This window comes from Mytilus californianus, unplaced genomic scaffold (assembly GCF_021869535.1).
Source record: "Mytilus californianus isolate M0D057914Y unplaced genomic scaffold, xbMytCali1.0.p SCAF_5, whole genome shotgun sequence".
NCBI classification, from domain to species: domain Eukaryota; kingdom Metazoa; phylum Mollusca; class Bivalvia; order Mytilida; family Mytilidae; genus Mytilus; species Mytilus californianus.
In genome coordinates, this window is record NW_026262701.1 from 34234127 (window position 1) to 34260051 (window position 25925).

At 32.8% G+C, this 25925-nt stretch overlaps 2 long non-coding RNA genes across 2 annotated transcripts; one reads left to right on the top strand and one right to left on the bottom strand.

Annotated features, from left to right (window-relative positions):
• Positions 1 to 23329, bottom strand: LOC127701043 (uncharacterized). The gene is made up of 3 exons (XR_007981808.1): positions 22468 to 23329; positions 1372 to 1472; positions 1 to 555 (listed from the first exon to the last, which is right to left on the bottom strand). It is a non-coding gene; the product is annotated as an uncharacterized LOC127701043 (long non-coding RNA).
• On the top strand, positions 6317 to 8781 carry LOC127701044 (uncharacterized). Its single transcript, XR_007981809.1, has 3 exons — positions 6317 to 6372; positions 7123 to 7237; positions 8118 to 8781. It is a non-coding gene; the product is annotated as an uncharacterized LOC127701044 (long non-coding RNA).
• Positions 23330 to 25925: the final 2596 nt, after the last annotated feature.

Sequence of the window (25925 nt, forward strand, 5' to 3'; positions counted from 1 at the left end):
TTTAAATTAAAAATATTTTAATGATAAAAATGAAGACATGTACTGCGATGTCAGAATGTCAATCATATCCGATCAACAATGCTCAACAAACGTTTCAACTATTTATTTTCCATCCAGAGAATGTTGTTCTGGTCTGACTCTCCTTGCTCAGGATTTTTCCTTGGTGAGCGTAATTATTCCTGACGTAAACTTCCCAGCCTTCAGGTATGTATTTAATGACGAAGCCTGTTGAGCATGCGTCATTGTACTTTGTTTCCGTATCTGTATGCAGTACGCCAATCACAGACGTTCCCCTCATTAATTCTGTGCCGTATTCTCCGTAAAACAAAGGGTGGCCGCCATCATTGGTACGAGAATCGACACAGAAGGTCCATGAAAAGCCGTAGACGCCCGAAGAAGGAGCGGTAAAATTTCCCGTGGTAGTGTTGTATCCTCCACCAGTATTTGCTTCTATTCTATTAAATACAATTGTGTTTCCATTAGCCATAGACGCACTTTGTGTATTTGCACTGCTTTCGGTCATGTACGCTGAAAAAGCAACGTTGCAAGCACAACCTGTAAAAAGAAAATAAAGAAAAAATGAACTATGCATGTATGCATTGTATTTCATTTATCTTAATATTTTGTGGTATTCGTGTTGCCAAATTGTTTTTGCGATAAGGGCCTTTTTGTTATTATTTCCTCTTTCTCCCTCTCTTGTACCATAAATCAAAAGAAGGTAGCCAAAGAGTCATGGCGTCACAATGAATGTTAATATGGGTGTAAATAAAAGTCACACATGCTCTTCGGGGCATGTAATAAAAAAAATTAACATTATTTGTTGTACATTTAATAATAGTTTTATATTTATATCACAGTTAAAACGGCTAGTTTTTCATATTGATACTGTTTTAAGGGAATAATTATGTCGGATTTATGTCTTTTTCGTATGAATAAGATAACTCCATTTATTTTTTGTTGTGTAAAACATGGGTTCTCGAAAAGTCCGAGCGAGACCTAGAAACATGAAGACGTGTTATTTTGTAAGTCGGTAGATTGAATAAAAGATTTGCACAGAATAAAGACACATGTCAATTATCATTATATTTGCAACAAAAAAAATATTATAATACAAAATTTTCTATAAAATTGCAAAAAGGGTATAAATTCCTTTAATGCATGCACATCATTAAAAGACATCAAGTATTTTCAAATTATCATAAGTTAACTGAGGGTTTTTTTAACAAATGTTTTGCAGGCTGTCGTTTATTATACAATTTTTTTATAAAGTGTACTAATTTCGCGATCAGACCTTCGCTGTCTAATTAATTATAGGGCAGAGTTATTTTGTATTTTTAAAGTAGATAAATCGTTAAATCGATTTCTACTTACCATAGCTTCTGTTCACAAGTGTTATTCCTATCAGGACGAAACATGTAGTTATATAGCATGTTACTCTCATTTTGACTGCTTCTGTACTGGTTGCTTCAAACCTTAAAGATGAATAAAATTTTGTTACTATTGGTGAAGAAAGAAGGCATTTAAATTGGTGTTATACAACAAAAATAACACTTTTTATATGCATTTAGCAAACTTGTGTTTGAATATAAATAAACTTATCATAGATACCACACGATGATGTACGCCAGACGCGCCTTTCGTCTACAAAAGACTCATCAGTGGCGCTCGAACCAAATAAAGTACGAAGTTGAAGAGCATTGAGGACCCAAAATTCCTTAAAGTTTTGCCGAATACAGCTACGGTAATCGGTTCTTGATCCTTAGTATTTCGAAAAATTCAAAATTTTGTAAAATAATTATGACCATATCAATGACAATTCATGTCGACACATAAGTGCTGTTGAAGAGATACTATATAAAAGATTATTTTCTCACTTTCATTTTTGTTTAAAGGTTAACAATACATTTTTTGTCATAGTATCTTCAGTGAAAATACTGAGTTATATAAATTATAGCATCGTATAGAATTAAACTATATAAAAAATCATAACATAAATTACTATCAAAATCTGAATTGGGTAGTTCGTCCAGAGGATTCTAGTACCAAAAGGTTAACGCGTCAGCTAATTTATAGTAGGCCTTTAACTGCTCCATTAACTTAAACACGGACTTTCCGGGTAGGCCAGATAAACATTTACGTAAAAGACGACATCTTCATCCAATCAGAATTTAGCATAATTATATATTAATAATATGTTGTTTTCCTTTTTTCTTTATAGGCATTGTTGCCTTTCAAATATTTGGCTTTGAGCGTTCATGATGATTTAAATCGCGAAAAGCGCTTCAAACACATGACATTTATAAACTGTTATTTTTGTCCCCCGCGTAACGCGTTGCGGGGGATAAGGAAATACCGGGTGTCCGTCCGTCCGGTCTTGTTATTGCTCTCGCGGGTACAATTCTTGCCAGATTTTTATAAAACTTATACTATAGATTAATATCAGCAATATCTCGCACAAGTTCTATAATGGTGGACGATCGACTTTTTTTAAAAGAGTAATGCCCCTTGGAAAAATTAAATTTATAGAAAATGGCCTCGTTAGCGCTCTCACGGGTACAATTCTTGCCAGATTTTTATAAAAACTTATACTACAGATTAATATTAGCAATATCTCGGACAAATTCTATATTGGTGGACGATCGACTTTTTTTTTAAATATTATGACCCTTGGAAATATTAAATTTATGAAAAATGGCCTCGTTAGCGCTCTCACGGGTACAATTTTTTTATGAATCTTATAGTATACAATATATACTATAAGTAATGTCCTTGAAAGTCTGTTTGAAATATTTAGTATACAATATAAAAAACTTTTTTGTCCCCCGCTCACGCTTTTTATTTACAAATTGTTTTAAATTTTAAAGAACAACACAAAAAAAAGTGGTTTTTTTTTAGTTATTGCCACTGGATAGATAAAATATGTGCAACGCGGGGGACATTGGAATTCTGTTCTTTTATCATTGTTACAGGACTGCATCGATACCGCTGCTGGTGGACTATCAGTCCTCGAGGGTATCATCAGCTCAGCGCTGACATGATTTATAACAAAGCTGTCTTAAAATAGTCCGCTTATAAAGTAAAAAATTATAAAGAAACGAAGAATTCAAGTCACTCAAGCAAAGTTGGTTGTTATAGATGGATATGACTAATTTTTAGGTTTTTGTGTTGTTTTTATTTTTTGTCGTTTTTATTCTTTTATTTTCTCATTTTTGGAGTTAATAGAATTCACCATGGCACTATTTAATTTCATATAAAAATTAATTCCTTTTTAAAAGTACTTAAAATATACTGTGTGCAGTAATAAACAATAAAAGTATAAATCAATTAGATTATAAACTCATTCAAGGATAGCTTATTTTAAATACACTGTAAAGTAATGCTATGAAAACCCCAAATAAAATTCTTGTTCAACGATAAAATAAAATCTTTTCCTTGATAAAGTCACTACTTTATTTCAAATAAGAAGATTTGAACATATCACTGGTTTTAAGGTGAAAATGCAAATCCTATTAAGTAAAGGGACTCTCCGATAGTAATGCTTGTATTTCAATGCGGTACAAGGAATCGAATGTCTTTCACTAAAGAGGCAAGTCCCAAATTTTGCAGAGTGGTACTGGAAACTACAAAATATTTCGGAACAAAAAAGAATGTCGGGTTCCCTAGAATATTATTAGCATATGCTCGCAAAAAAACAATGCAAGAACTGCCTGGATGTCAGTAGGTTGACCACATTTCCTTTAAGGGTCCCTCTACTATTAGAGTAAATTAATGGTTAGATTTTAGGGTTAAGGCTGGTGTTAGGGTGAGTTAAGTATATCTCTATATGGATTTAGAACCAAAAGTATAAGAATGCCGAAATTATTTCTAAACCTGTCGAACATACTAGTGGCAGTATAAATTTTTGTGAGTATTCTAAAAGAGAGGCGAAAGATACCAAAAGGACATTCAAACTCATAAGTCGAAAACAAACTGACAAAGGTTATCATTTGGGACGTCTAAGAAGATATTTCATATAGACAGTATCTTGCAAAGATTGAAAAATATATAGATTACAAAGTCATTAATCTCATATCGAAATTCGAAGAAAGACAGCCAATACCAAGGGCGACAGAAAAAGGTGAACAGACATTTAACAGTCTGCAACCATCATTTGTATATTTATAAAATAAAATATGATCGGGATTAGAGGGTTAAGCACTAAATTTGTCCTCCATGCATAGCAGTACTTGTTAATTCAACTGTATAATTCTTTCACTTCTCTAAACTGATTAGCATCAGTTATTGTGCCCAAGGCTTCACAGTTTATATTTAAGGTGTACAATAATAGTGCATTATGATGTTTTCCAAACATGAAAATATTTGTGTTTATAGGAATTTGACTAATAGCTATAATCATTTTCACTGCAAATATTTACAAGTTGTATTTTCATTTTGAAACCCCTTTTTTCTAGTGCAAAGGGACATTCAAAAATTCAAATGATATCAAAGAAATATTTATTCGGAGTTTGGTGTGACTTCCATTTTCGATGAACTAGTAACATTATTGTTTAGGGGCCAGCTGAAGCCCGCCTCCGGGTGCGGGATTTTATCGCTGTGTTGAAGACCCATTGGTGGCCTTGGGCTGTTTACTGCTGTTTCTGCCCGTTTCCATTCTCAATTTTATTGTTTAGTATTAATTTTTTCATTTAAAAGTATCTGTATCATAACAAAAAATAAGAAGATGTGGTATGATTGCCAATGAGACAACTCTCAACCAGGGACCAAATAACATAGAATGTTAGCAACTATAGGTCACCGTACGGCGTTAAACAATGAACGAAAACCATACTGAATACCAAGCTATAAAAGGCTTTGAAATGACTAATGTAAAACAATGCATACGAGAAAACTAACGGCCTGATTTTTTTTAAACAATACACGAAAAACAAATATGATAAACAGCAACAAACGATCATATATCTAAGACAAATATATCAATCAGTACACATTCAAATTCAAGTGGATTTAGGGTAATGGTCTTATAGAAGTAAAAATGCTGTTCAAATGTTAAGATCTACATACTGTATATTTCTACCAAAATCATCAAACGATTCATTATAGGAGTTACTGCTCATCAATTCGCCCTATTTTCTATTCATTATTTTGAAAACTATCAATCTAATTGGCAATCATAAATATATAATCAGTTAAATGATCGGCAAAATAAGATCTTCTAAAATTGAATTCATATTATGAAACCCATCAATGAACTTATTCTAGTTGTTATTGTCTTTAAATGAGGATATTTGACCAGTTTTAGTGTTTTTGTTTATTATCCCTAAATTTATAATAGGTAAACAGAAACTATAAAAAGCAAAATAATCAAAAATACTAACATGAATGAAACAATCGCTTGATTCGTAAAAGGAGTTATTCTCTCTCTTTTTTTAACCAATTTTGACTATTTCTTCCTTTTATCTTGAAAACAAATATCTTAAGACAGAAACTTAAATTGAAACGGCCAAAAAAATGACAGTACGATATCTACCGTTTGGTGACTTATCGGAGTTATTTTCCTTAAATGAGGGTCATAAAGAGGGGTATGTACACAGACGAATGGGGAGATAAAATGGCTATTTCACGATGAACCAAAAAAAAATATAGCATTCACGTTGCTTTTTCACCAATTTGTACAAATTACGGTAAATAAAGAGCTTCGGATATACTAGACAAAATATTTTTCTGATAATACTAAGTTACAATTACTGCAAACTTAATCTGATTGATAGAAAACATTAAAATCTGTAAAGCTAGTACTATATCATTATTTTCTATCGGTATTTCCTGTTCTCTCCCCTAATGAGCGCTTCACTCTGTTGGTTTAACGCTTCGAGACTAAAATTCGACGAAGGATGAAATGACTTGTATTATATCTTTATTTTAAGATAAAACATATTTTTATCAGTTGATATATCCATCGTAAACGGAAACAAAATATATATTTTTTGCAGTGCTTTTAAAACTATACAAATAATTGTTTACAGTACATTTTTCAATTATTTATAAATAGACTTGATGATCTGAAGAGATTATAGGTTTATAGCTAGAAAATAAATATTTATCCGATTTACACGGAAATGATTTTTAATGGTGCCACGGTGAAAGTGAATTTGTCCCAAAAAAAGTTGTTTATTGAAAACAACAACACTGATATTAATCTTTGGTACATATAATTGGACGACCAAAAGAAATGTTTCCTTTGGCGGTCTTGTCCAACCGGAAAAGTTCATCTAAATTAAATGCGCAAAAGTTGATGACGACAATAACAAGTATACTATAAATTGACTCGTACCCATGTATGTGGTACCAGTGCCTTCTGGAAAATACATATACGTAAGTAGTACCATGTGTGTTTGTTTTATTTATACAATACTTAAAAAAATATGATTTTGAATCTTAAATTAAAGGGGCATTAGCTGTCAAATTCATGTTCACCGATTTTACTCAAGTTCTCATATTTGATTTATAACATACTAAAACGTATATCCAAATTACAAAAAGTCTAAAATAAACAATTAACAATGTATGGACTCGATAATATGTTTCAACAGTTCGTGTGTATTTTTGTCTTGACCCCATGTCCAGCTAAGGGGTTAAATTGAAGATCAAATGAATACGGATTCAATGAGGTCGAATTATTTACTTGCAAGTGAATAATTCATCAGCGATGTTTCTTAGCTTATTTTGACAAATTTGAACCAAATTGGCTGCTAAAAGCGAATTATTATTTCACTATTTCACTTTCATTAATGATTGAACAAAAAAAAAATATTTTAATTTTTTTATATCTCGTAGCTAATGCTCCTTTAAGATATGATTTAAGTAATGGAAATTTAAATTTTTATAGTAAAACATATTTCCATTACCCACGATGTTTTTAAAACTTAATAAATACATACATGTATACATGTAACAGAATAACGGGTACCAAAATTGGTGTGTGGCAGATATCGTGTTCAGTTAACCTTTACACGTATATACAAAATTGGATCAAAAGAGGAAAATGTGATTTTGTAAATAAGGTTAATATTATTAATATAACCTAATTGGTTTTTAATATGAGTGTACGTCTTTTTCAATCAGAAAAGCAACTACTTTGTATGAACAGGATTTAACGCCAGTGATCAAAGAATGGAACTGTCAACAAATACAGCGTTTTTCATCTTGATTGGGATGATGCTTATAACCAGATGTTATGGTAAGATTATTACTCTCTCTCTCTCTCTCTCTCTCTCTCTCTCTCTCTCTCTCTCTCTCTCTCTCTCTCAGCGGTTGACTAGGTCACAGGGTTGGTTCGAGCCAACGACCCTCCTCGTTAAAAAGACAACTACTCCATGAAGGCGGGTTTTTTATAGCGCTAAATTTCATAGATTCATTATAACGATTGACGATATTAAAAATACAGTTTTTATTATACTGTATTTGTCTTTCTCTCTTCAATCAATTAATCTGGGTTTCCTTGATTTCATGATTGAACATCGTAGTTACCCTTCATTGCCATAATACATGGATACGTAACGTCTAGCGGTAAATGCATGTATATGTAATGTCAGGATGATAACATGTTTGTGTCATATGGATATGCTTGGTACTATTTTGACACGCTTAACTGGGTTTTTGCGTCCTACTAGAAATCACAAGAACATCATTCTAAAATAAAGCGTGGGATTGATTAATATTTAACGTCCAGTAGGCGATATTTCAAAAAGATTAAGGACGAGATCTTTTTAAATTAAATGTCATATGAATATGAATTTTAAGTCGGATCTTTTTCGGGTATCAGCTCAAACAGTAACATTCTGTAAGAATACAATTTATCCTAGAAAGGACACGTTATTCCTCCAATCATATAGGTCTATTACAACAATTCTATGTTGTCCTTTTACGTGTACAATCGAAATATATCATATCCTAATGTGAACATTCTTTTTAAATTTATGTCTACCATGTTTTGCCAAAAAATAAACTTTTGGCTATGGACACATATTATATCAGCAGAATATTCAGACACGAAGTCCCTTAAATTATATATCAACAGGTAGCTAGGATGCTTTAAGTTTCTATTTTTTTTCATCCAGGTTGTTCTTGCAACGTTGCATTTTCATCGTACATGACCGAAGCCAGTGCAAATTCGCAAAGTGCATCTATGACAGACGGAGCCATAATCAAATTCAATAGAATCGAGGCAAATTACGGACTGGGATATAGTACAAATACAGGAAAGTTTACAGCACCTTCCTCAGGTGTTTACGGGCTTACATGGACCTTTTGCGTCGATTCGCGTACTACTGACGGCGGTGCTTTGAAATACGGAGAATACGGTACAGAACTAATGAGGGGCAATTCCGTAATTGGCGTATTGCATACAGACACGGAAACGAAAAACGATGACGCATGCTCAACAGGTTTTGTCATCAAGTACGTATCTGAAGGTACGGAAGTTTACGTCAGGAATAATTATGCTCACCAAGGAAAAATCTTGAGCAAGGAGAGTCAGACCAGAACAACATTCTCCGGATGGAAATTATATCAATAATATTTGAATTTGATAGTTTTATTCACCTCCTCGACTTTTTGTTTAAATTAAGTGATTTTAGACAGACGTGTTTTCTTCAATATTCCATGTCTTGCATTTTTAAAGAACATTTTAGTTCTTTGCATATTTTAAATTTAATGTCTTTTTTCATATGGTATCTGCTACAGTCCGGATAAGAATCATTAATAAAGTTTTGTACTTCGAAATTTTATGTATTATATCTATTAAAATGGAAATATTCCGAGGTCAGTTCCAAAGCAATAAGTCCAGGTTAAAACAAATAAACATGGAAGTGATTACAAATAGCTCTGCATGAATTCTAAATCAAAGAAAGATCAGGCCGAACGAGTAAGCAACTCTGCTATTCGTGTTATCACTTGTCATGTGATATCAGTTATTCAAGTAGCTGGTATATTCCATGGCAATGATTCCGACAAAAATGGTATGGTCAGATAGATAGTGGACATGACTGCGGTACCTATAACGGAGTTAGAATATTTCTCACGATTAGAGATACTGTTTAGGGGTAAACCAATTCGGATGGATTATTTCAATCCTCATTTCGTTTGTCATACACATTTAAAAATGCAATCTCTACACATGCATCGTATATAACGTCTACTTCGACCAGACGTGGCTGCGTATTTATACATCCATCACCGCCAACAGGACACCCAACTTTCGCAAGGGTTTTACTACCAGACTTTAGAAGTCCACGGGATGACCTCATTTATATACCCAAGTTTAAGCATTGGTATGTTCATCATAAATACCAGGCACGTAAATGTTTGTGGCATATTGTTATGTCGACAAAACCTTTATACAAAGATAGAAATTTTGTAATCCTCTACCCTCATCAACCATGGTTTATTTACATGTTTTGGATAATCGTTGGCATATCCTACCTTGCAGTTGCAAAAATTCATTCATCATTCTGCTTGTTCAGACCGATTGGTGCTTGCTTACTGTTCAGTGACTAATATTTCATGCATATAGAGGGAAAAGTTTTTCAGAATTTGGCCTATAAATGAATCGGACAGTTGACAGAAATTGAAATTTTTTTTTGCCCTGAAATTTTCTAGGCAGGTAGCTACTAGATAACGTTATCAATGAAAAAAACAGACAACCCATCGTAAAGAAGAAAACAATAATAAAAGAACAAAGAATATGGGGTATCCATCCATGACACAAAATCGGTTAATGCACAGCAAAAACACACAAAAAGCAAAATAACAGCGCTTTTATTGCTGTTCTTTATCTTAAAGTCACAGTGAAGCCTTCAACACGAAGCAAAAAAAAAAAACTCGCACCTCACTGCACTTGAAGTTTTAGACGGCCTTTAGCACCGGTTTGAGCTTAATTCTTTGCATTCGGGTAGACATTGTAAGATGTAACACCACTACATCGGGTCCGGTCAAAAAGAATATACTAGTACGTATTTTAAACAAAATAGTTCTTACGCATAGGTGTAAATATCAAACTATGTTGAATATATTTTGGTAATATAGGTATCAAATGAAAGGTGAAGAACTGGTGATCCTTGTGGAACTACTTCAGATTGATAATTTTGAATCATACAAAAATATATGGATAAATCTAAAAAGGAGGGCATATGTTAAATGTTTCTCAGATATGAAGTACCTGATTTGGTATATCCAAGGTTCCGGTAACCAGTACGGTCTGATGTGTAAATACATTTAATGGTATATAGACCGCGCCCCCACATGCTCCCTTTTAAACTTTTAAACGAGTTTTATTTTTCATGTTGTTTTTTATTTCGATCCCAATAATTTTCGGATTGTTTTCCCGTATAAAAAGAGTAGACTCCAGAGTTTCTTTATTGGATTAGGCATCTCTTGTCCACAATTATTGACGGGAATTAAACTCTCACGGATTCTTGATGAACAGACTTTGCATAGTGCATCTTTAATTTTTTATTTGTTGTTTCTTAACGTATTACAGAATGTTGTTTTTTATTTTATACAATTTGTTTTGAAATGGTGTACGAGTCACCCACCCATCCGCCACTCTTTACAAACAATATAATAAAATTCAATGAAATTTCAGGGATTTCTCAGCAATGAGTCGCATTGTGCTTTTTAATTGAAAAAGTTGTTTGATCTTGTATAGGGGTTCCAATAGCAAACAGGGCATTGTATTTTGTTATACTTATGATTGTTTTAAAGTCTACAAATCCCTTTTTTGAAAATCATCCGAAAATAGTAGATAGCATTTTTTTTTTAGCTTTTGGAAAGTATGAAGTGGTTGGTGTGGGGCGGGATTGGGTTTTTATCTACTCTGAGGTCAAAGTACCTATTTTATTTTAAATTGAAGTAGTTATTACAATCCGTTTTAGTAATACCTAATCGTTATCCATAAATTTTATTTTGCTTATGGTATAGTTGTATCGGACAGGCGGGAGTTGAAAAGTTGGTTACTTTTTGTAATCAACTCCATTTTCAGTCAAGATTCTTGAAACTTTATATATATTGCACGCATATATAAGTTGTGCACCTGTTTTCCTACCACTCCCCAACTTGGGAACTTTTTTTAGCATAATTTACAAAAGACGGTATCTAATTTGTGTAACCAACTCGCCCTAGTTGTCAACCAAGATTATTGAAACTTCACAGATAGATTGCACACTATCATTGGAAATTTGGACTTAGTAATAGTATTACATGTATCGAACTGTTTGGGGACATTTTCCCTATTTTCCATACTTGGGAACTAAATCCTTTTCAATAAAATGTATAAAAGACAGTACCTGCTAGTATTCTGTGTAATCGACTGCTCCTATAGTTTACAACCTGAGATAACCCCCAGTTTTTGGTGGGATTCGGGTTGCTTAGTCTTTAGTTTTCTATGTTGTGTTTTGTGTACTATTGTGTGTCTGTTTGTCTTTTTTCTTTTTTAGCCATGGCGTTGTCAGTTTATTTTCGATTTATGAGTTTGAATGTCTCTCTGGTATCTTTCGCCCCTCTTTTACAACCAATGTCCTTGAAACTTCACAGCTTTATGATACTCGTTTTGAAATATTGAACATGTATTTAAACTGTTTGAGATTGTTTCCCTATTTTATTCAGTAACTTTTACAAAAACTGGTGCCTATTTTGGATAATTAACATATCCTACATTTTTAAACCCAGATTTTACAATTTTACAGAATGTTTTAAATCTATTTATGTTGTGCAACTTTTATTATGGTTGTGTTGTTTGAAAATTCCACTACCCCAATTTTTCAGGTCTTATAGTACAATATGTTTAAATTAAATGAAAATAAGGAAATGTTGTATGATCGCAAATAGGACAATTATCAACCAGTCAAACGTAGATTTAAGAAACCATAGGTATGGTTTTCAACAATGAGCAAAACTCATATTGCATGTACAAGTATATTTGTAAGCCACAAAATGACCCGACATACAAAAAATACAAACCAATTCGAATCAAAAATCCAACGACCTGATTAAGGTACAAAAAGTTAAACGGAAAACAATTACGACAGACATTTACAAATGGCAACCACTGAACTATAGGCTGTTGACATAGGGACAGGCAGATACATAATATGAAGGGATTAAACATGTTTGCGAGCCCTCAAATACACAAACTTGATACAATGGTTAAAGAAAAGCTGTAAAAAACAAAGGAAAATTAAAATCGACACACTGATTGTTTGTGAAAAATGACAAAACTGGCTTAGAAAATTGGAAATTTTTAAGGTGCATTGACTTTTTATTTTCATCAAAAATGCTTAATAAAGGTGTTTGGTTGAGAGCTTTCGGTACTTTTTCAACGGATCTCCTCTTATTCATATTGCCATAACCGTTGAGGTTCATCCCGATATATTTGTCCTGCATACAACAAATGTCACTGAAGGCGAGACACAGAATGCAGAGGTTATTAGTCTAGTTTTCTAGTCCTTAACTACTACGCCAAACCTTCAGAAATGTTTTATCAACTACTTCGAGTAAAACATTTTATCGACATAAACATTTTGAAATATTTGTTTTTCCATTGTCTGGTGAAATTGCGAGCCCTCAAATACAAAACATTTGGACATTTAAGCTTGGTTAACCAGATGGTAATGTTATTTTATAATTCACAATCTTCTTGAGACTCAAAATATTGTACCTACATATTGAAAAGTTGATTTAATAAAATATTAAACAATTAAAATTAATGTTTCAATTCTTTCGATTTTCAGAAATAAGATATTGACGAATCATTCGAAATCCGATTGCTTGCCGAATCTCTTGTCAGAATTGAAGTACAGAGTGAAAATATAAAAGAATTTAGTTGCAATGTTTGCCAATTGTCCACCCGTTACCAACACAATCTGAAACGCCACATCATTAGAGCCGTCCTACCCCTGGAAATGAAGACAAATCCGAAACAGAATCATATGTATGAAATAAGACAAGTCCAAGTACGGAATTTGTCTGCATATAGTTTAGTACAACGTTTACGTTTGTCGGATAGGGTTTACAACACAATTACAAGAGTAAAAATGCCTCTCATGATTAGTTTAAATATATTTTTTTTGCTTACATGTGCAAAAGGGATGAAACACAAGTTAATCAAACTAAGGACTTTTAAAGTGTTCTCCCATGAACAATTTATAGCAATAAAATATGAACAAAGCATTCATGCAAACAATACAATACATTATATATATTGGATATGTAAAAAAGATGATGTGTGATGATGTGAATGGTTGTACACAATATACATATATATATGCACTTTATTGTGCTATATTATACAACCAGAAACCTCTTTGACTCTTTAATAAATTCATATACATTCTTTAAAATTCTTTCATTTTCATCATTAGTTAATGACGAATCACCGGAGGTTAAGATGCTCAAATTTAGTGGAGAGTTCTCAAGATGCTGCACTAAAGGAAAAATGTTTTGTTTGTAACGCTACTTTTCAATACAACAAACCTTTGGTGAAACATCAAGATGCTCAAATTTAGTGGAGAGTTCTCAAGATGCTGCACTAAAGGAAAAATGTTTTGTTTGTAACGCTACTTTTCAATACAACAAACCTTTGGTGAAACATCAAGATGCTCAAATTTAGTGGAGAGTTCTCAAGATGCTGCACTAAAGGAAAAATGTTTTGTTTGTAACGCTACTTTTCAATACAACAAACCTTTGGTGAATCATCAAAATACGTGCTATTGACGCAAGGATGAGACCTCGTCCACCTATGAGTATCCAGTATGTAATCTGGTTCTTTTGTCTAAATGTTCTCTCAAAAAACACACCAACGCCATTCATAATGGTAGATTTCTTATATGTTTCAAATGAGGAAAACAATTCAAGAGACTCTCTAGTCTGGCATATCATGAGAAAATTTGCACTAAAGATTGTTAAAAAATAAAAATAATGAATTATTTGAAATATCGAAACAGTGTACTTTTAATCTCTTCATAATAGAGTATGGTCATTAGAAAAATATTGTTGATTTTATAAACTTTGTAGGTCTTTCACTATTAGATTGTGTCTGTTTTTTCTACTTTATTTTTTTATAAAAGAATGCTCTTTTTATCCAACATTACACTTTTGAACATTTCAGCTTGATGTTATAAACACGACGAAATCAAAAATCATCTTTTTAGCAAGATTTATAGTTCTATTTTAAAATTTAATCCAAGCATGTACAATTCTAAAACTAACATTTGTTAACCCGACACTGGACCCTTGTGTACACGATACTGGGAAACAATTTTTGGTTATTTATTATTCAGCACTTTTCTCATCCTTTGGCGTCCGTCGTCGGCGTCAGTTAAATTTTACAAAAATCTTCTCTGAAACTACTAGGCCAAATTTAATCAAACTTGGCCACAATCAACTGCAATGCAGCAACATTGGTACCGTCAATGTTAAAAACCACCACTGAGTCGATACCTCTGCTGGTGGACTGTTTGTCCCTGAGGGTACCACCAGCCCAGTAGCCAGTACTTCGTTACTGGCATGAAATTACGGATATTGATAATAAAATTTGCTGTTATAAAAGATTTACAATTATAGAATATATCTTCCTACTGCAAAGCTCTGATACTATGGCCGGTTTTGGCTATACGTTTTGTCCTTTTTTGGTTTATAATCCCTTCATTGTGGATTTTCAATTTTGTTGGCTTCAAGCATCTCTGAAGAGACAATTTATTCTCGAAATGTGCATCTGGTGCAGAAAATTTGGACTGCCACTGGAAAATGAAAGTATATTGGATAGGAACAGATAGATACGAACCACTCAAATAGTTGTTGCAAGGGTTCTTAATGTGCAGAGAGCGTGGCACCATTATCTTTACACGATACATCGGATTTAACGTCCCCATTCTGACCGGACGTGGCTGTTTACTTGTACATCACACACAGCCAAACGGACGCCCCACTTTATCAAGGATTTTCTCCCGATCGGAAGAAGACCAAAGTGACCATATTTCTATTCCCCTGTCACTCACGGGAATCGTGAGTTCTGAAACTTGGGTTCATCTAAATAAAGGTATACTATGTTATAGAAGTTGAGATCCCTTTCATATTCATTTCTTAAAGATATCCGAAATTTAACGAAATCATGTGAATTGCATCTACAAAAATTAACTTTGAATTATATTTAAGGAATTTTAGAAAAAACATATATTAACCTTGTAACGCTGTTGATTTATATTTTACATTTTACATACTGGTTTTGTTAAGTCATGCATCGAAAGATATACCAAACAAATGAATTATTTTACTTTCAATAAACATGTTTGGTTTGGTTATGAATGTTTATTCTGATTAATATTAGATAAATGTGTATCAAAGAACTATATTTATTTAGTTTATGAACAGAACCCTACATTAAAAAAAGAAATAAACTTTTTTTTAATCGTTTTCTTCTCTGCAACAAGGTTGGCGGTAAAAAAAAAATAACGTGTCAATGATGACTTTACGACACTTTTTCTGTGTATCAACTTGGAGATACATACTCAATATGCAGGTTTTATTTGAATCCAGAAACATACAAATGGAAAAATCACAAGTAAGCGTATTCGTCATTAATATGCGTCATACAGAGTCTATTGAAGAAGAATGCAAATATTTAGCAGAATCCTTTAACTTCACTTTCCGCTGTATAGGCGATGTTTTTAACTGAAAAATTATCTTTCAAAAGTTTCTGCTTTAATTTTCAGGCTATCATCTTGTACGAATGTAACTAACAGTTTTGAAAGCAAAAAACCAGTAGGTCGCAATAAGATAAACTACACCGTTTAGGTAACTTTTCTCCAGGGAATTTACAGCAAGTTGAAATATAATTACATGATACTATGTGATTGAAATCTACAAACAAAATTATCAAATTATTCATCCACTGGACATCAAACAACCAACAATCAATCAATCAAGTTAATTATGCTTATACCAAAACATATTTTAATGGGCGGATACTACCATAAGGAACCAAAAGTCCATCAGCAGAGGTTCCGATCCATTGGTATGTTTAATCAATCCATTGATTTAAGGGAAATTATGATTTTACTGATAATAGTTTGACAAATTCGGTTATAGATATTTAGGTTTCATATATCCTCAAAGTTTAAGAGCAAGTTACCCTGTAGTAAAAGAGAAGAACATTGTTTAAAATTACCAAATCTGAATCAAAGATTGCCTCTAACAGCCATGTTCTCCACAAAAATAAAAATACATATGATTCTCATAATTATTAAAGACGCATTAGCACTAGTAGCAAGATTTCAGTCTGAAACGGTCATTTTGGTCTGATCAAGTCTGAATCAACTGAATTTACCGCTAGGGAAAACGTTAAGACTTTTTAAGACTTTCAGACGCTGTTCAGATATGTCGTGTTCAGTCCGTTCATTCATGTCAAGATAAACAAGACAGAAGGCTCTGGCTGTTAAACAAGATATGTTAAGACGGTTTTAGACGAATTCAGACCAAACATAAAAAGTAATGTTCAAAATTTTCAGATCGGGTTAAGATCCGTTTAGTGTGTCAGAATGATATTAGGAGTTACGCCCCTTCATGTGGATGATACATTTTAATTATAAAAAAATTACAATATAAGTTTTCTCGTCGGGCCTTTTGACAGTATCGGGTTTTGTCATTGTTGAAGGCCTTAATTACGGTTGTCTATAATTGCTTACATCCACTTCATATTTGAACTCCGGTGGATAGTTGCCTCATTAGCAATCATACATTTCTTCGTTTTTATTTATTTACCTGACTTTTAAACTCGTGTTTTGACAGTCCGGAACATGCATGACATATTTGTCACTGGGCGTTAATAATTAGCAATAAACAATCAACCAATTAAACTTGTGTTAAATAAGAAGAAAATCCATTTGATATTCATTCATTTAGTGGGGTGGGCTGGTAATTAAGAGCTGAAAAATATGCATAATAAGCGACAGATTAAAAATGTTAATAATGCCCTCTATAAATTTAAACTGACCACCACGGAATAGCCCAACTTAGTGTTGAAAGTAGCGTTAAACACCAATCAATCAAAATCCCTTCCCTAGAATATCAAATAGGTCGTCCCTTAACTTTTATTGTCCGTGTAGTTCTTATATTTATCCAGCTTATCGTCGTACAGGGATGTCCTATTAAGACTGTCATACCATAAAAACGTTAATAACACAGCTCACATTCCAATATATCTGCATTCATAAATTTATTAATGTCATTTAGACTAAACGACGCCATGTTTGTTATGTGCCTCTGCCGTCTAAACTACCTATCAAAAACGAAGAGGTGGAAGAGGGCCAGAAGATCTTCCCTATGCAAAAAAACAGAAATGGACCTCTTCTGGCTCACTACCGAAGAACAAAAAAACACGCCCCTGTTTCTTGTTGAAGACTGATTTACCCGGTACGTCTAAACACCACCTAGGCCGCCTTGGTGCACTAAGCTCTGAAAACTGCACTGAGCCCATGATGGAACAGTCATATAAGTACCAAGATCATTCAGTATGATAATGTTGTAAATAAAGAGCATATATTTAAATTTTGGTGTAAATGTATTTAGAAATGAAAGAGTTATTAACATTTTACATGGCACGCGCCGACTTTTGTATAATGTGTCCAGTTATCATAGTGTTGGTTGAATCCACCGAAGCTTGACGAGTTCATATAAACCAATACCAATATCTTTATTCCCATAACCATTGCAGATACATAGGTACAGAGAGAGTGCAAAATATGTACATGAATATGCATCTATTTACAAAACATATATACAATACAGTGGTTTCCAAATAATATACATTTTAGCTAGGAAGACCCACATGTTTATTTATACACTTTATAAACTTACATAATCTTTTTAGCTCTATATTTTTGTTTAATTTGCTCATCAATTTTCTAAACTTTAGTGTATTAACATAAGCCAAATAGTACTTATCAAGGTATAATTTTCTACTGTCGTTAAAAAATGGACATTCTAGCAGATAATGAAATTCGTCTCCAATGCTACCAATATTACAAAGATGACATTTTCTCTCATTTCTATTAACATTTTTCCACCTCCCTGTCTCTATTGAGAGTCTGTAGTTTGTGGTTCTATATCTACATAAAATAATACTTTCGTGCATATCCAACATATCAAAATATTTTTTTTCAAAATTTAATTCTAACTTAAAAATTCTATAATTTACTGATTATGTAGACTCTTGAAATTGTGTATTCCACAACTGTTTGTATTGGTCTTGTAATCGCAACTTTAGTGCATTTTTTAATCATATATCATTACCAAAACATTGAGAAATCCAAATATTTGAAAAACCACATTCATCCAATATATTTTTATCTTCACTCACAAAAAATGTACATACATTATTAACAGTAAATAGTGTTTTTAATAGTGTATATGCGATAGAAGATAACTTAGTCTCTTTAGCAGATACTAATTTACACCAATAAGATACTATTTTTAATTTAAAGGATATCTACCAAGTTCTCCGTATACCATATAGCTAGGTGTGGAATTTTCAGTTTCAAAAGAAGTTTACAGAATTTCTGATGGATTCTTTCTATAATTTCAACATCACCATGCCCCCAAATTTCACATCCATACAAAAGTATGGGTTTCACAACTTTATAGAAAAGATCTAAGTGACACTGAGTGGAAAGATCATGTATGCGGCCTGATTTCAACACCTTAAACATAGCTTGTGTGGCTTTTTCTGCTAGGTGTTTCTGTGCTATTTTAGTATTACCAGTTCTAGATAATAATATGCCCAAATAGTTAAATTCTTTTAATATTTTCAATGTCAGTGCCGTCTATAGCTATATAAAAATGTAAATTTGACGGCATTCTGCCTCTACAAAAAATCATCACTTTAGTTAACTTTAAGCTTCCAAATATTACAGTATTCACTGAAAGAATCCAGCTGTTTCTGTAAATCATCAGCACTTTCTGCCAATAGTACTATGTCGTCTGAACTAAGGATATGAATGGAAAGGTTAAATATGCACCAAGATTGTAAATTAAGATTGATTATTATAATGTAAAAAAATATGTTCAAAGTTGGTTCGAAAATCTTAAGAGATTTAAAAGTTATCATAAAAAAGAAGATGTGGTATGATTGCCAATGAGACAACTCTCCACAAGAGACCAAATGACACAGAAATTAACAACTATAGGTCACCGTACGGCCTTCAACAATGAGCAAAGTCCATACTGCACAGTCAGCTAATAAAGGCCCGGAAATGACAATGTAAAACAATTCAAACGAGAAAACTGACGGCCTAATTTATGTACAAAAAATGAACAAAAAACAAATATGTAACACATAAATAAACGACAACCACTGAATTACAGGTTCCTGACTTGGGACAGGCACATACATACAGAATGTGGAGTTAAACATGTTAGCGGGATCCCAACCCTCCCCCTAACCTGGGACAGTGGTGTAACTACAACATAAGAACGAACTATAAAAATCAGTTGAAAGAGGCTTAACTCATCAGATGGATAAAAATACAAATACTACAAATACAAGTTAACATTTTTACGGGGCACGCGCTCTTCTTGTGTAATGTCTGATCACCTTGAAAATTGATCCAACCAATCTTTAACTGGTAAATTATGTTTCCTTGTTGCTAAGTAGTAATGATAAAAGGGCTGTTGATCTTTTCTTTGATGCTTTGTTAGAAAAAATATATTTGGAAAAAGTGATTGTTTAATTGCGCTATTTGAAATAAAAACAGTGAAACAATAGAAACTGGCTTTTACTCAAAGACATATCTGATTTACCTATGGCGTTTTTGTCGTTTGGTTGCTGTCAAATTGAAGTTTATTCCACATCTCCTATAGTTTGAGTTCTGTTTGATTACTTTTTATTACCGTCTCCTCGGAGACGGTATTAAGAGTTGAACGATGGACAGTCTGCGGGCTGAAAGCTTTCTTACTACCTAATTGGAAGATATTACTGACGCTGTCATAATTAAATTTCGTTCATTGGTTGGGACAATTCAAACCTAGTAAATGTCTTTTAATCCCGTAGAGTGTCGGATCTGAACTCTTTATTTTAGTAAATAGATTTGCCTGGTTACCAATCATGCATATCGGTACACAGGTAACACTTATCTATAAATAGCCAAATCTCCTGAAGATTTGTAAACACACGTGATTATTTCATGTTACGTACATTTTATACGTGAAAACATAAGAAAACTTTTAGGAAAATGCCTTTTTCTTAGGTTATATTTATTTATACTCAGTAAGATTTGATTTGATTTGATTTTTGGTGTTTTAACGCCACTTTTAAGCACCGCTTTTGGGCTATTTCGTGGCGGCCAGTTTTTATTGGTGGAGGAAGCCGGAGCGCCCGGAGAAAACCACCGACCTTCGATAGGAAAACTGACAATCCTAGTCAATTAAGATTGGAGTCGAGTGCACCCTCACGAGCGGGGTTCGAACTCACAACCTCAGTGTTGACTGGCTAGTTATTACAGTAGTAACTACTTAGACCACTCGGCCACCGAGGCCCCCTACTCAGTAAGATAATCTAAAGGCAACACAAACATTTTAAAACGGAGATATCAAATAATTTCTGTTCGATTAATATTAATTTACACAAGAATTTTTATCTCAGGGGGCGGGGGCGGCGGCGGCGGCACTTCGACCTTTCTTTGGCAGAGGTGAGCAGCTGAGACATCCAATACCCCACCCTTTATATATATATATATATATTTAGACCCCTCTACAAAGAAATTTGTTTTGCATGCACACGTATAAAACCGCAATTTTTATACGTGTGCATGCAAAACAAATTTCTTTGTAGAGGGGTCTAAATACAGCACAAACAACATTTTCCAAAAGACCAAATGAGTGAAAAAGTATATTTTAACAAAACGCATTTGACTAGCAGGTCGAACAACTGATGTGCTTAAACCCTGCTGACTGCCATTGGCGATTGACAAATAAACGGATCACAAGATGTAACAATTAGATCTTATCATTAATTTATTACCAAACAGAAAACAATAAACTTGCGGAAAAGATGGTATACCGCAAACATGAGGTGCAAACATTTGTACACCATATCCGGATTTCGACAATTAATGTCTCTTCAGTGATGTTAGGAATCGAAACGGTATTTGGAAGGCCATATAATTTACCTCAATTTAGGATAGACTCTTGAATTTTAAAAGAGTCAAAATAGGATGAACGGATCATATAAGTCCGAAGGCAAATATAATACAAGCCCAAACGAAAAAATATAAACAAGTCTAAATTAAAAACAACGTTCAAACCTATGATTGCGTTGGATAAAAACCGCAATTTTTATACGTGTGCATGCAAAACAAATTCCTTGGTAGAGGGGTCTAAATACAGCACAAACAACATTTTCCAAAAGACCAAATGAGTGAAAAAGTATATTTTAACAAAACGCATTTGACTATATATATTGAATGATAAAAGAACATACATGTAGTTACCCTAGCTATCATATATTTTTTACAATAAGTATATATACCTGCACATAGCTATCATTGTTACGCTATTTCATGGGGAGATACTAGTAAATAGATTTGACAAATATCTTAAACATTTACGAAAGTGATTTTAGAGACATATATACACAATCTCTGGTGATTTTAATTGCATCTGTAAAAAAATATCGACATCTGATTAGTTTCAGATTCAATCATCAACCTTGTCTTATATTTCACCTAAATTTCTCGACCTCATGCAATTCCATGAAGCTTCAAATAGTGACCTATCCCAGCGACTCATCCTTTCCACTCATTACATAATAAGTGCCCCCACACACACCCCAAGATCGTTTGGCTGAGTTGGATGTTGTCTAGATCTACCTAGCTAGCTCTTCCTAGCAAGATATAGCAGAGGTTGAAGAACAGAAGACTAAAAATATATCTAAAAGGGAATATAAGAAGAGCAAAAAAACTACTCTCAGACGATGTATGCTAACATATTTTAAGCAATGTTTAATTTCTATGAATGATTTTAAAGGAGATGTGAAGTATACATAATTAATTTAGACAGCAACCCAATTAAGCAACAAACAAAACGTGACAATTTACTTCTAAAGTTCAATCTACGGTCTTCTTCAATGGACATGTCATTACAACATTTTAAAGTTTTTTATCCTCCCAAGTCTAACTATAATATATAGAATAGTTGTGAATATGTGAGCCAAAATTAGTTCCTGTGAAAAAAGTTCCAGTGGAACAAATATCACAGGAAATATATTCTGGGAGAACTTTTTTCACAGATAATTTCTATATGATTTGTTCCATCTCTATAAAATAAGTTTCACAATTTACCTGGTGAAATAAGTTCTGGGTTTGTGAAATTTGTTCCTTACCTAGTGAAATAAGTTCCAGGTTTGTGAGATTTGTTCCTTACCTGGTGAAATAAGTTCCTTGTCTGTGAAATATGTTCCACTGGTTATACAAGTTATCTTTTATACTGAGCATTGTTATCAGTGAGCTTAAAGTTATAATTCAAGTACATTATAAAAACATGTATTATATTGATAATGTAATAAATAAAAGGTGTAAACATCCAATATGGATTCTGTGGAGTATAGCAAAATGTTTAATTACATTATCCATACAAAAATATCCAAATGACAATAATTTAATGAGGCAGATAAGCGAAGAATAAGAAAAATCCGTCAGAAATTTTTTATAGATCAATCATTTATTTATGAATATTGCAATTCAACATATGTTACTTCATATCAGAATTTGTAGATAAACTGTTATCACAGAAATATGTCTCATCCTTTTGTAATTTTGATTATGCAAATGTTGAAATTAAAATAGCAATACTTTAACATGTTTCATAAGTTATGCAAATATTCAAAGTCAATGAACCATGACTGAGGTACATGGCTAAACAATTTCCATGTAAATGAGATGTGCCAAAGCTAATACAACTGCATACCAAATACCATTGAATTATTATAAGTCGTTCCCTTTAAACAAACCTAAACACAAACATTAACTTATAAACTATGTAAAAGTTTCAAAGTCAATACCATGAAGAGGGGGTGAGGCTATATAATATCCATGGAAACGATATTTGCAAATGCCAATAAATTTGCATACCAAATATCGTTTACTTAACATTAGCAGTTCATCTTAAACTGATCTAATCACAAACTAATACATGTAAACTAAGCAAAAGTTTCTAAGTCGATAGACAATGACTGAGGGAGCGGGGCCAAATATTCTCCATGGTAATGAGATGTGCTAATGCTTATACAACTGAATACCAATTAACATTTGCCTACCCTAAATGGTTCCCCTTGAACTGACCTAATTACAAACTAATACATGTTAACTTAGCAAAATTCTCAAAGTCAATAGACCATGACTAAGGGAGCCAAATAATCTCCATGGAAATAAGATATGCCAATGCTTATACAACTGCATACCAAATATCATTGACCTACCACTAGTGGTTCCCCATAAACTGACCTAATCACAAACTAATACATGTAAAATAAGCAAAAGTTTCAAAGTCAATAGACCATGACTGAGGGGGCAGGGCCAAATAATCTCCATGGAAATGAGATGTGCCAATGCTAATACAACTGCATACCAAATATGATTGACCTACCACTTGTGGTTCGCCATAAACTAGACCTAATCACAAACTAATACATTGTTGACGACGCCGCCGCCGCCGACGCCGGAAACAGCATACCTTTGTCTCGCTTTTTGACTCCGTCAAGGCGAGACAAAAAATTAAATATTGTGTTTTAAATATTTATCGCAGTTGTTAATCATAGTTGTGCATTTGTTTTTTAATCATATTATCTACGTACAATATATATGCTGACTTAATTTGAATTTCTCAAAGATTTACCTTATTTTGAACGTTGTCGTGCTGTTTAAAGACTTCAATGTTGAATATTAAACTTGTCAGGTACAACTATAGAATGTTTTGCTTGATATAAAGTTAATGCATCATGTAAATCTATAACACCCGGAACTTATTTAACATTTAGTAAAAAAATTAGTTCCGGAACAAATTTTACAGTGCTGGAACATATTTTCTTAAAATATATATTCCGGGTAAAAATTTTCTGTGATATAAATTCCGGTGGAACATATTTCCTATGAAATAAGTTCCAGCGGAACAAATGTCACGCCGGAACATTTTTTTTGTTACAAAAAAAAATCTTAATAGCAAAAAATAATTCAGATATTACTTGGAACTATGAGCAGGGTCAGGAACAAACTTCTTATGTTTGTTTTGAGGTTTATTGACTATTTATACTAGACATGCTAAATGAGAGAAAGAGAAATAAAAGAAAATTATAAATTTAAAAGACGAAAATACTGTTGGCACTTTAAAAGATTATTCTTAATTGTATGTTTTCTACAAGAATTGTAAAAACAAGTATAAACATACATATACTATGATCATAAAACAAAAAGACATTTATATGTCAACATACGAACGGTCTCCCACAAAAGATTATGTCAATCCAGTATGTCAAGCTTTTAAGGGTAAGTATGATAAGGGCCTTATTCGTCATCCAACATTAAATGGTATAGTAAATAAATATGAAGATATGTACAAGTAAAACAATAACAAAAGATACAGTATCAAGCTGTATGCTTGATTAAGTTTTGGTCAAATTTGCTGATTCTCTTATGTTGATGGCCTCATAGTGAACTTAAAGTAGCTTTGCAGAACTTATCACCTTCTTTATAACCAACGACGTCTATTATGATTTGAAAAAAAATGGCGGCGAAACTACTTTGTTTTCAGGCGGTTACAATAGGTCTTATATAACAAATTACCCGTCTCACGTCTCTGAGTATTTTTCATCAAAAAATAAAATCAAGAAGTCCAATAAAACCAAATAATCTGAAAAAAGAAACATTTAATTGTTAAGGCGTGGGGCATTCCACATTGCAGTCCAACTACAATGAATAGACAAAATCTTCATCGACAACAAAAATAACCATACATATATGTGAAGCTTTACATTTAAGGATCATTTTTGAAAAGATGTGAGATACCGTTGGAAATATATTAATTGTGTTCTTATATGTTTAAATTTTACTACGTTTCACTCTCTAGTCTCTACACTTTTCGATGCCTATTATGAACGAAAAACTTTCAGGTGGAAGCGCCCATACTTTTCTAACACAAAAAACAAGCAAACAACCAAAGAAAAAGCCAACGATCAACTCCGATATCTGTTTGAAAAAAAATAATCGATAAAACGACATTACCCCCAATTTCCAGTTTTAATACTCCCCCCCCCCCCCCCCCCCCCCAAATAAAAAATTGGTAAATCTAAAAAAAGGTATAAGCCTTTTATAATTTTTGTTATCTACTACAATTTACATACAATTTTGAACGAATTGAACTACAAAGAGAAAACATTTTCCACTTTCATCAGCTATGAGACGGCTAGCTTTTTAGAAAAGCTATTACTTGTTCAGTTTATAAGAATTCATAATTGAAAGGGTTATTTGCATGAGTATAGATCAATTGCTTTTCTTTCACCCAAGCCATGCATATACTCAGAGGACAAAAAGGATAAAAAACTTGAACACAAGTACAGTATAAGTAAATTTTTTTTTAAAATAGTTCCCTACTTTACCATCTTACTATTTTATGACGTATTAGGACCTAAATTAAATAAAATTTTTTGCAAAGTTTTAAAATATCCAGTTACCTTTAAAGAATAATGAGAAGATCCGAAATAAGGTAACTTTAAACTGTGAAGGAAAACATGTATATATGATGAATCGTTCTAAACCCCAACCCTTTTACATAAGTCTTATAAAATAACCTTCTCATTATAAATTCTGATGTACGTATAGCACCTTTAA